This window comes from Myotis daubentonii, chromosome 6 (genome assembly GCF_963259705.1).
Source record: "Myotis daubentonii chromosome 6, mMyoDau2.1, whole genome shotgun sequence".
NCBI lineage: Eukaryota > Metazoa > Chordata > Mammalia > Chiroptera > Vespertilionidae > Myotis > Myotis daubentonii.
The window spans coordinates 93,884,796-93,897,401 of record NC_081845.1 but is presented as its reverse complement, the minus strand read 5'-3'; the positions used below and the strand labels follow the sequence as shown (position 1 = coordinate 93,897,401).

Genomic DNA, 12,606 nt, shown 5'->3' with positions numbered 1-12,606 from the left:
CAACATACTCAGCTATTATTAACCAACTAGGGGGGGAGGGTGGGGCCCACAGGCAGTTGGTTGGCTGGCCTGCCCCAACCCCTGATCAAACTCCAGGTTAAACTCCTGGTGGAGGGGATAATTTGCATATTAGCCTTTTATTATATAGGATAAGGAATTCTACATGAAACAGAGCTGACTGACGAGATGAGAAAGTTAACCCTTTGCGGTCGTATTAAATTTGGACATGGGTGTCGTACTGGTTGGAATTAATTTCCATTGAAAGAGCAGTGATACATAACATGCAAGATTATGAAGGATGAACAAGATTTATTAATTCTTTTTTTGAACTACGTCACTACTCGTAGAATCACTACAAACGTTATCACTTTCTACGTCAGAGTCAGTATTCAAGGTGCCAAAATAAAACTCTTCATCATTACTTTCAGATTCACAGTACACTTCTTTCGGTAACTTTCTTTTTGCCATTTTGGAGTATTATTTTGAAATATCTTAACAAGCAAGAATGCCTAATTACAGTTAAACGTAACTTGTAAAGCTCTGTTTGAAATTCTGCGAAGTATCTCCGAAGCTTGTCGATTTTTTCACTCTCAAAAGGCGACTGACTTGCCACGGTGTTTTGCATGGCGAGTGTGGAACAACCGCTTTGTTTATATTGAGTTTCGATATCTCCGATTTGTCGGGGCAATGTTTTGGTTCGTGACTAGGTTGCTTAGACACTTAAGAGCTTTCAGAGAAATTATGAACTGATACATGAATGAATAGAGTTAAGATTCGTACAGTTCCTTGCTGTGGTGGCTGAGAGCAGACATACGACCGGAACGGTAAAAAAGCTTTAGTGGCTGAGAGTAGACAAACGACGGCAAAGGGTTAAAACACAGACTCAGTATTCATTCCAGTCTGAAAGTTTAAACTTCCAGGTTCCTTTTTGGCTTAACAAAAAAGAAAAAGAGGCTTTAATCTGATATCAGATGGTTGAAAGAACAAAGGAAGGCAGTGTAACAGTGGAGGAAAAAGGCACAGGCTAATATAAATGATGGTGATGGTTGCACAACACTGTGAATATATTTAATGCTACAGAACTAGACACGTAAAGATGGTTAAAGCGGCCCTGGCCGTGTGGCTCAGTTGGCAGAGTGTTGTCCGGAGCACCCAAGAGTTCACCAGTTTAAGTCAGGGCACATGCCTAGGTTGCAGGTTTGTGGGGGAAGCAACCGATCAATGTTTCTCTCACATCGATGTCTCTCTCTCTCTCCTTTTCTCTCGCTCTAAAATCAATAAGAACATATTTTTTTTAAATGGTAAAAATTTTACAAGTGACATTGTTGAAGAGGCAGCTCCTACCTCTGGGCTTTAAACAAGTGACTAAGCATCTATGTCAGTTTATTCAACCGCAAACCTGAGTTTTTTGTATTATAAGGTTGGCTTGTATTTTATTTTACAAGGTTGGCATTATAAGGTCGACTGTGAAGGTTGCATCAGACAATGTGTGTAAATGCACCAGGTTGTATTTCATTCATTCAACAAATATTTAATTATTGAGCATTTATTCATGTGCTAGGCACTCTACTTAGAACCAGCGATATAACAGATAGCAACACAGGGGAAGCTCCTGCCTCTAAGAAAAGATTTTGTAGCAAACCAGGGACACTCAAGCAAGGAAAGCTCCAACTGTCAACTGCCTCTCACGCTGAGGCTATCAGTCCAAGGCAACTTTTTCTACTTGGGCTGAAAAAATGGGCTTGGTGCACAATACAATTTCAACTGCACTGATTATCAGCTTAACACAATTCAGAGTAAAAGAATGTGGTGATGCTGATATGTGTTCCCTGATGAAATGCAATTTTGTAACTCAGAAGCAATATTGCCCAACCTTCATTTTATAAAGACGCAGATGAACTGACAGGTAAGTAACTTGCTCTTGGCTATTAGTAAAATTTACTATTATTTATAATTTTTTATTATAGAATCAGTTATTAATATAATTTTGAACCATATATATTTAAAAGCATAACACTTTTTAACTTACCTGGAATTTTCTAATTATCTAGTAACACTCTAAACATCTGACTTTCTTAAGAACATATTAATTTCCATCATGAATTCTATAAACACAATAGTTTTAACCTTGTTGTTAAGCTGAATTCTTTAAAGTGGTCAAATAACGTTGTATATATTTACAAAGAGAACATTTATTTTTATACTCTGTATACATACATAAGTCAGATTATTGGTCTTATAAAGAAAAGTAATCTATATGTTGAATATACAGTCAGGAATATCACCCAAAAATATGGGGGTAAAAAACAGTTAAAGTCAGGAAATCGAAATTCAAAAAGGAATGCCAAAGTCTGAGTATTAGCTCATATTCTCAAGGACATGTAATTAGATACCTTCTTTTTCCATTCTCTGATTAGGAAATTCAAAATGATACAAATAATGAGAAAGAGAAAACAACCCATCTTGTCTGGTCACAAATTAAAATGGGAAATCAGAATAATGAACCAATCCAATGAAGCATGGGCAATAACATCTTTGGGCATAAAGTAATACTCATCCCTAAGTTTCCCTCCAGGATCAGGAGGAAGAAAAACCTGACTAAAAAGAGGATCAGCAAAACAGATGGTGGTTATTACTAGGACTTTCCAACATCAACTCAACTGGAATCTAACATGGAAGACCAAAGAGGGGGGCCCAAAAATATGTATTTAAGACTATCATAACTTTTATGACCTGAAAAGAAAATGAGAATTTCATTAAAACAGAAAGATGACTGCAGGTAGAGAATAGGAAATGGGCTAAAGAAATCCCTCACTATTTTAAAACCTAAAAATTAACACATGGATACTATTTAGTATGTGAAGACAGTAAGAAAAGAGAACTTGTGGAAAATTCCATTAAGAGGAACAACAAAGGTCATACCATCATGTTTACAAAATTGACTTCAGAGAGAGAAGAAGGTAGGGGGGGAGGAGAAACATCAATTTGTTATTCCACTTATTTATTCATTCACTCGTTGGTTCTTGTATGTGCTCTGACCAGGGCCTATGCACATTCCCTCCTGGGGATCAAGCCCGAAATCCAGACAGGTGCCCTGACTGGGAATTGAACCATGACCTCCTGGTTGAGAGGTTGATGCTCAAACACCAAGCCACAACGACAGGGCAGGAGTTTAGTTTCTAAGTGACTTTGATAATATGGATCAAACTATTTTTCCTTTAAACAAAAACAATGCTGGTGTAAAACATACATAACATACATACAATTACTTTAAAAAGTATATAATATGTTGGAATTTAGTGCATTCACAATGCTGTGCAAACACCCTCTCTCTCTAGTTACAAAACTTTTTCATCACCTTATACCCATTAAGAACACCCATTGAGTACTCCTCATTTTTCCTCCCCTGGGAGCCACTAATCTGCTTTCTGTCTCTATAAATTTGCCTATTTTGGATAACTTATATAAAAGGGGTCATGAAATCAATATGCCACCTTCTGTGTCTGGCTTCTTTCACTTAAAATGTTTTCAAGATTCATCCCAAATGGAAGCATATGGCTGAATAATATTCTATTGTATGTACATATCATATTTTGTTTATCCATTCATCTGATGATGGTTATCTGGGTGTTTCTACCTTTTTGTAAAAAAAAATATGTTTTTATTGATTTTTTTAGAGGGAGAGGGAGGGAGAGGGAGAGAAACATTGATGAGAGCAGAACATCAACTGGCTGCCTCCTGCATAATCCACCAGGGATTGAGTCCGCAACTTGGGCATGTGCCCTGATTGGGACTTGAGCCAATGACCTCCTGCTTCATGGGTCGACACTCAACCACTGAGCCACACCAGCCAGGCTATACCTTTTGACTATTATGAGTAATGCTGCTATAAACATTCCTATACAAGTGTCTGTGTGGGTGTGTGTATGTATATATATATATATATAAATAAATATCCTATATACTAATAGACAAACATGGTAATTAACTGTAGCTCCAACACGCTTCCCATTGGCTAATCAGGGCGATATGCAAATTAATTGCCAACCAAGATGGCGGCCGGCAGCCAGGCAGCTGAAGTGAACAGGAGGCTTGCTTGCTCCAGTGATGGAGGAAGCCAAGGTTCCCCGCCTGCCGCTGTCGGCCTCTGAGCTTGCACTCTAAGCAACTATGTTGCAATTATAGAAGTTAAACAAAACCCAGAAACCTGCTTTCGGCCAGCCAGGCTTCAGCCAGCAGGATCACAACAGTGTTTCAATTATAGAACAAACCCAGATCCCTGCTTTCAGCAGCTGAGGTCTCAGAGCTGGAGCCGAGTCTCAGAGCTAAAGCCGGCTCTCAGCTCCAGTGACAGCCATAGAAGGTAAATAAATCCCAGAATAAAAAAAAAGAAAAAAGAAAAAAAGGAGAGGTCCTCACCCAGGCTGGCCAGGCACCCCAGTGGGGACCGCCACCCTGAAGCAACAAGATGGCGGCTAATTTGCATGCTGAAGGCAGGCAGCAGTGGGCAAGGCTGTCCGCGGTCCGGGACCCGGATCCGTGACCCTGCCGGGTGGGGGGCAGTGCTTGAGGCTGTCCATGGTCTGGGACCCGGATCTGCGACCTGGCGGGCGGGGGGCAGTGCTTGAGGCTGTCCGCTGTCCCAATACCCGGATCTGTGACCCTGCCAGGCGGGGGGCAGTGCTTGAGGCTGTCCACGGTCTGGGACCCGGATCCGTGACCTGGCGGGCGGGGAGCAGCACTTGAGGCTGTCCACGGGACCAAGACACGGATCCGTGACCCTGCCGGGCGGGGGGCAGTGCCTGAGGCTATCCGCGGTCCCGGGACCTGGATCTGTGACCCTTCCCGGCAGGGCGGCAGCGCGCACAGGGGCAGATCGGCCGGGGTTGGGCAGGGCAGGACACCTGGCTTCCACCCAGCCCCAGTCACTCTGGGCAGGTGAGCAGCGCAGACAGCCTCTGGACAGGGGAGGCAGGCCAGCAGAGGGCAGCCTGTACTCCCCACATGGCGGTGGTGACAGCTGTGAGCGCACCAAGCGGAGTCTGCAGGCTGAGCTGAAGTAGCGCCTGCAGGTCATCAGTGCCCAGGAGTGGCTGCGCAAGATCCGCCTCCTGGCCCAGAAGGTGCAGGATCGCAGGGACAGCCACCGTGGTGGGCCAGACTGACGTCCTCCTGGCCACACCACGGGGGTTTGCGGATCTGCAAAGCCAGAGGCCTCCGGTGTGCACATCACCCCCTGGCGTGCTAACATCCCCCAGCACACTGTCACCCTCCTGCGCCTGCAACAGTTGCAAACCAAGGCGTGCACAAGTTCCCCCCTCCTCTCCACCACACTTCCATCAACCCGGCATGCCTAACACCCCCACAGGATGTGCACACATCCCCTCTGATGCGCTCCCGTCCTTTGGAGAGTGTCTGGGTGCTGAGGGTGGGCGCCTGTGAGATGACAGTGAGAGGGCGGAGTGGTGATGCCCTGTTCCCACGGAGGCCAGTGTAGCTAACAAGATCATCTCTAGAGGGTTAATGCAGGTGCTGAGGTGGGAGCAGATGCAGACAGACACACCTGGTGGGCACGGACGGCCCTCGCTGAGGTGCCTTCGGTCAGCATTCAAGATCAAGAACCCAGAGGTGGAGAGGAATTCCATCCTCTCAGTGAAACAGTGGGATAGTTGGGGCGAATGTAGAGGAGGAATGTGCACTTTGGGTGCCAGCACCCATGAGCGAAGGCTGCCCTGACTGAGCCTCACTTGCTTGGGGCCTAGCGCACTCCTACCGGGCAGCGGGTGACAGGACGTGCTTTTCCAAATTAATGAGAGAAAACGTTGATTCTCCTGCTGCCCACAAAGGTGGAAAGTGAAGTGGGGAGACATGTGGGGAGTGAGCGAGGTTCCCTGTCTGGAGGTTCCAAATCTGCTGTTGGTTTCTTTCACCGCTGACTAGAGATATACAGGGTGTCCCCCCAAAATGTATACACATTTTGAATACCTACTAATTCCAATGGTTTTAAGGATAAGAAAGAAACAATATATATCTAGGAGTAGAACTGCTGGGTCATATGGCAATTCTATGTTTAATTTTTTGAAGAACTGAAAAACTGTTTTCCACAGTAGCTGAACCATTTTATTTACATTTCCACAAACAATATATGAGTTTTCCCTATTTCTCCACAGCTTCACCAACACTTAATTTCTTTTTTATTTTTCATTACAGCCATCCTCGTGAATGTAAAGTGATATCTAACTGTGGTTTTGATTTGCATTTACCAATGATCTTAGACACCTTTTCATGTACTTGATGGCTTCATTAAGAAACCTGGCTGAAACCGGTTTGGCTCAGTGGATAGAGCGTCAGCCTGCGGACTGAAAGGTCCCAGGTTCGATTCCGGTCAAGGGCATGTACCTGGGTTGCGGGCACATCCCCAGTAGGAGATGTGCAGGAGGCAGCTGATCGATGTTTCTCTCTCATCGATGTTTCTAACTCTCTATCTCTCTCCCTTCCTCTCTGTAAAAAAAAAAAATCAATAAAAAAAAATATATATATATATTTAAAAAAAAAAAAAGAAATCTGGAGTTACTTGTAAAAGCAAGGAAAACATCTAAATGTTTTAAAAAACACACTCAATTTCATTGAAGTAAAATTTATGTAGCATAGGGGGATGGGGGGGGAATGGGGGGATGAGGACACACATGTAATACCTTAATAAATAAAGGAAAAAAAATTTATGTAGCATAAAATTCACCCATTTCAATTGTACATTTCAATGATTTTAGTAAAAAACTGTAAAACCATCACGATGTTTTAGAACACTGTCATCATCTCAATAATGTCCTAATTCCTATAATGTGTATACATGTTATGCTGCATGGCAACAGGGAATTAGATTTGCTAGTCAGCTGACCTGAAAATAGGGAAATTATCCTGGATAATCCAGGTAAACTCCATGTGATCACTTCCTTAAGAGTGAGAGAGAACTGGAAGACAAAACCAGGGGGACAGCAATAAGGACACTTTGCAAAGAACAAAGATGGCAGCATAAGTAAATGCTGCCTCCCACAACAACATGAATATTGCAGCTAAAATGCAGAACCACCATCATTCAGAACTGCCTGAAATCTTACTGAATGGAAGTCCTACAACTAGAGAAGTAAAGAAGCAGCACACTGAGACCGGTAGGAGGGGCGGAGGTGTGGGACAAGCTGGTCTGGCACCCATGCGTGGCATTTTTTTTAATCAGGAGGGATATCTCCAAGGCCTTCCAAGAGAAGCAGAAGGTTCCAGCCCCACACCAGACCCCCAGCCCAGAGCTCCAGAGTTTGGAAGAGAAGTTCCCATAACTTCAAGATGTAAAAACCAGCGGGGATTGTGACTGAGTGACACAGAGGCTGCAGGAGTGCCAGGTGTTCCTCTTAAAAGCGCACAAACTTACACAATCTCGCTTCCTCTGAGCTTCAGCACCAGGAGGCAGCTTTGGGGAAATCAAGGGATATATAGGGAGGAACTGGACTGTCTAGAACGGGGGCAGGAACTAGGGGGAAGCTTTCTCCCAGACAGGGGTGTTCTCAGGGGTCATTATTTCTATGCTGGGACCTACCCACATCGCAGAGCTCACAGGCAGCCATAACTAAATTTCCATGAGCGTGGACCATACTGTTCGCTCCGCCCTGGTGATTCCCTGAGACCCCACCCCATCCAATTGCAGCACCACCCAAGCTGTTTTCAGCTGCTTTTCCATATGAATGGCCTGTCCTGGCTCAGGCTTCAGACTTTTCCTAAAATCTCTTATTAAACAAGCAGCAGCTGGAATCAGCATGCCCAAACCTATCAATAATTGGCCCACCACCAGCCTGCCTTGCTTCACAGCTGGGCCTCACCTAGGCACTTCCTAGCCCAATACAAGTAGCAGACATCTGCAGATCTCTCTGTAACTCCTGCCAGGTGGCCCCAGGCAATGGCTGACTTTAACCTCCCAGAGCCAGTGCACCTGCTGGACAACTTCACACCATACTGGATTACAACTCTACACATCGCACATGACTCACACAGGGAGCAGACTCAGTGAGCACCAAAACCCCACTGAAGCAAGTCCTGCTCCAAGAGGGTGTCTCCTGCACAACAGCTCTTCCACTGTAGTCAGAGCTGGTCCTCATAGTCAATTAGCTTGGAGGTCAACTCCCAGTGATGCCAACAGCAATCAAGACTCAACTACAATAAGACAGTGCACACAGCCCACACAGGGACACACCTAGAGTGCCCAGCTCAGGTAACTGGGGAGGCTGAGCCACTGGACCACACCAAGGCAAATCTACCAAGACATAACAGCTCTATCTAATACAAAGAAACAAACATAGGGAAGCTGCAAAAATGCAATGGCAAAGAAACATGTCACAGATGAAAGAAAAGAAATCTCCAGGGGAAAAAACTAAATGAAATGGAAACAAGCAAACTACTCAATACAAAGTTCAAGTTGCTTAAGGATCTTAATGAGAGCTTCAAGGGACTTAGTGAGACTTACAAGAATATAAGTGAGAATGTCAAAGACATGAAAAAGAACCATTAGAAATTAAGCATACACTAACTAAAATTAATAATTTACAGGGATTCAACGATAGAGTAGAGGATTCTGAGAATCAAATCAACAATTTGGAATATGAGGAAGCAAAAACACCCAATCAGAAGAGAAAAAAAGAATCCAAAAATATGAAGATAGTGTAAGGAGCCTCTGGGACAACTTCAAGAGTACCAACATTCGCCCTAACCAGTTTGGCTCAGCGGATAGAGCGTTGGCCTGAGGACTCAAGGATCCCAGGTTCGATTCCAGTCAAGGGCATGTACCTTGGTTGCGGGCACATCCCCAGTGGGGAGTGTACAGGAGGCAGCTGATCAATGTTTCTCTCTCATTGATGTTTCTAACTCTCTATCCCTCTCCCTTCTTCTCTGTAAAAAATCAATAAAATATTTTTTTTTTTTTAAAAAGAGAGTACCAACATTCACATGATGGGATGCCAGAAGAAGAAGAGAAAGAGCAAGATATCGAAAACCTATTTGAAGAAATAATGACAAAAAACTTCCACTACTTGGTAAAAGAAATAAACTTATAAGTCCAGGAAGTGCAGAGATGCCCAAACAAGAGGAACACAAAGAGGCCCACACCAAGACACATCATAATTAAAATGCCAAGGGCCAAAGACAAAGAGAGAACCTTAAAAGCAGCAAGAGAAAAGCAGTTAGTTACCAACAAGAGAGTGCCCATATGACTGTCAGCTGATTTCTCAACAGAAACTTTGCAGGCCAGAAGGGAGTAGCAAGAAATACTCAAAGTGATGAATAGCAAGGACCTACAACCAAGATTACTCTACCCAGCGAAGCTATCATTTAGAATTGAAGGTCAGATAAGAGCTCCGCAGACAAGAAAAAGCTAAAGGAGTTCATCACCACCAAACCAGTATTATATGAAATGTTGAAGGGTATTCTTAAGAAAAGGAGGAAGAGGAAGAAGTAAAAGAAGAAGAAGAAATCCTATCTAATAGACAAACATGGTAATTAAACGTACCTCCAACACGCTTCCCATTGGCTAATTAGGGCAATATGCAAATTAACTGCCAACCAAGATGGCAGCTGGCAACCAGGCAGCTGAAGCGAACAGGAGGAAGGGAGAGGGAGAGAGATAGAAACATCAATGATGAGAGAGAAGTATTGATTGGCTGCCTCCTGAACACCCCACACTGGGGATCGAGCCCCCAACCCGAGCATGTGCCCTGTCTGGGAATCGAACTGTGACCTCCTGGTTCATAGGTCAACATTCAACCACTGAACCAGGCTGGCCGGACAGGAACTTTCGATTTTTAAAAGTAGATATAAAGTGCCAAAACGCTAAGCTATGGAGCAACACTCCATTCATAAATCTAGCTGTTGTTTCTACATACAGAGAAGAAAGCATGGGCTTTGAAAGAAATGCCACACATATTTTACATATACCTTTGATTAAAATGCTCCACACCTGTTTAATATGCCTTGCCTTTGAGATTTACTAATGGTGTGCTACAAGGCCCAACTTCAAAGCCTCTTCAGTTTCATCTCCTCTGTAGAACAACATTAACAACACCATCTTCGAAGATAATACAAAAGTTCACCTAAGCATACGTCACCTCCAAAACTGCATACTAAGGTACACATTTAAAAGAATCTAAAGCCCTATGTTATCAATCTTATTCTCTAGGAACCAAAAGGTAAATAAACCTTAGCCAAGTTCTATTTAATATGATAAAACCAAAACAAAACTACCATCACTACCAAAAATGCCACATAGCATTTAATGCCAACTCTATTCATTCTCCAGCCAACCCATCTCCACTACCCTGTAGGTATATTTGGCTGCTCTCAGGTATCTGTAAGATAGGTACCTTAAAAGCTACACACTTAGAGCTAGGGGACTAAATTAAATTAGAATTAACTTGGAGAAAGAATATGATAAAAAGTCAGACTTTCATAAACCTGAGGGGACCAGATCACTATTTCCTTTATTATTATTTTGTTGGTGGTGCTGTTAATCTTCACCGAAGGATATTTTTTCCCCATTGATTTTCAGAGAGAGTGGAAGGGAGGGGGAGAGATACAGAGAGAGAAACATTAGTTAAGAGAGAGACACATCAATTGGTCACCTCCTGCACACGCCTGCAACTGACCAGAATCAAACCAGGTAGGTCCTCTTTTTCCTTTAAAAACTAATAAAATTACAGTATAAACATATCAGAGACTGCTGCCATCTTAGTAGAAATAATCATTGAGAAAACAAGAAAGACAATATTTAAAGAAGATTTCCTCTAAAAGTCCTGTGATACTTGCAAACATTCTCACATACTCTGTTAATGTTTTAATGTTCTGGACAATGAGTTATTCAGATGACAAGAAGTCAGGTTTAAACACCTCATCCAATTATGACATTTCTTATACATTACAGAAGAAAAGGATTTTTAAAAACAGGCTACTTTTGCATGACACTGCATAATTAACACCAGTTAAATTACTACAAAAAAAAAATCAATCAAAAAGCCATCCAAAGAAACATGGGGAAAGGGGGGACTGTCCATTTTGGTTTACAAAGAAAAACTAATAAAAATTAAGGAGAAAAATAATTACATGTAGTCTTTTCAGATTCTTCCTAAAAAAGAGTAATCTCTCAAAGAGAGAAAAGCAGCAAACATCCCAAATAATGGAAACTCAGTAAAGGAGTTTCTGTATTTCAAGCTTCACAAATTCAAGGAGATCATTCTCTTTAAAGAGTAACGCAAATACACTTAAGTCCACACTGATAAGATATACCAAAAAATAACCAAAATTTTGCTTCTTTCACCATAAAATCCTTCATGGCTCCAACATGATAAGCTCCATTTTAAAAATCAGCAAATAATAATAATAATTTTAAAAATTAATAAAAATAAATAAAAAATCAGCAATATCTTTACAGGAGACCAACAACTAATAAATAAAGGAATAAGAGAATTAGGAAATTACCTTTTTACAACCATTTATGCAATAAATGACTCAGGAAAGGATGAAAAATGGATATTTAAGAAAGATGGAAGAAATATTGCTGGGGGAAAATGATATCCTCACAGTCTCTCACAGATTATTTATTAATTACAAAGGAGAAAAACAGGTGGCCATCATCTTAACCAAATACTCTAATTTAGCACATGCCTCCTGATGTGATACAATGGAAGACACAGAATCACTCATGTATTATTTCTAGCAAAAAAACAAAAGTTAAACCTGAATCTAATTGTGAGAAAATAATCAACAATATGGAAAACTCTAGAATACAACTGACCTGGATTCAAAAAAATGTCAATGACATAAAGGAACTGTTCTAGATTCAAGACTACTAAAGAGACATGACACCCAAATGTAACATTAAATGCTTAAGATGCTGAAGTGGGAGAGGGGGGCTTATAAAGGGCATTTTGGGAATAGGAAATCTAGATATGGACTGTATAATATACAATCCTATTGTTTACATGCTAAATTCCTTGGGAGTGACAATGATACTGCAGTTATGTAGGATGATGCCCTTTGCTTAAGGGCCAAGGGGTGAATGTCCTGATGTTTGCAATTTAATTCAAACAGTTGCAGGGGGGTAGGGGGGAGGTTGTAGTAAATCCATAGAGAGCTTTCGCCTACATTATTGGTGGGAGTATAAAATGGTATTTACTTTGGAAAACAGTTTGGCAGGTTTCTTTAAAAATTAAACACAACTTTACTATGCAAAATAGCAACCAATTCCTAGGTATCTATCCAAAAGAAATTAAAAAACACATGCACACAAAGTCTTGCAAGACCATGTTCATAGCAGTTTTATTCATAATAGCCAAAAAGTACAAACAGCCCATTTATACTATATGATGGAAGCCAGATACAAAAGACCACATATATGACTCCACTGATATAAAAAGTAGACAAAAGGCAACTATTAAGAGACAGAAAAAAGATTAGTGGTTGCATGAGGTTGGGGGTGTGAATGGGGATTAACTCAACAGGCAGAAGAAATCTTACTAGAGTGATGAAAATATATAACTGGAGTGTAGTGAGGGTCGCTCAGTTCTGTAAACT

General features: G+C 41.9%; 1 protein-coding gene across 1 annotated transcript in view; it reads right to left on the bottom strand.

The window, feature by feature from the left end:
- ILRUN (inflammation and lipid regulator with UBA-like and NBR1-like domains) overlaps window positions 1-12,606 on the bottom strand; it is a 104,898-nt gene that overhangs the window by 64,534 nt on the left and 27,758 nt on the right. The gene's annotated exons all lie outside the window — the stretch shown is intronic.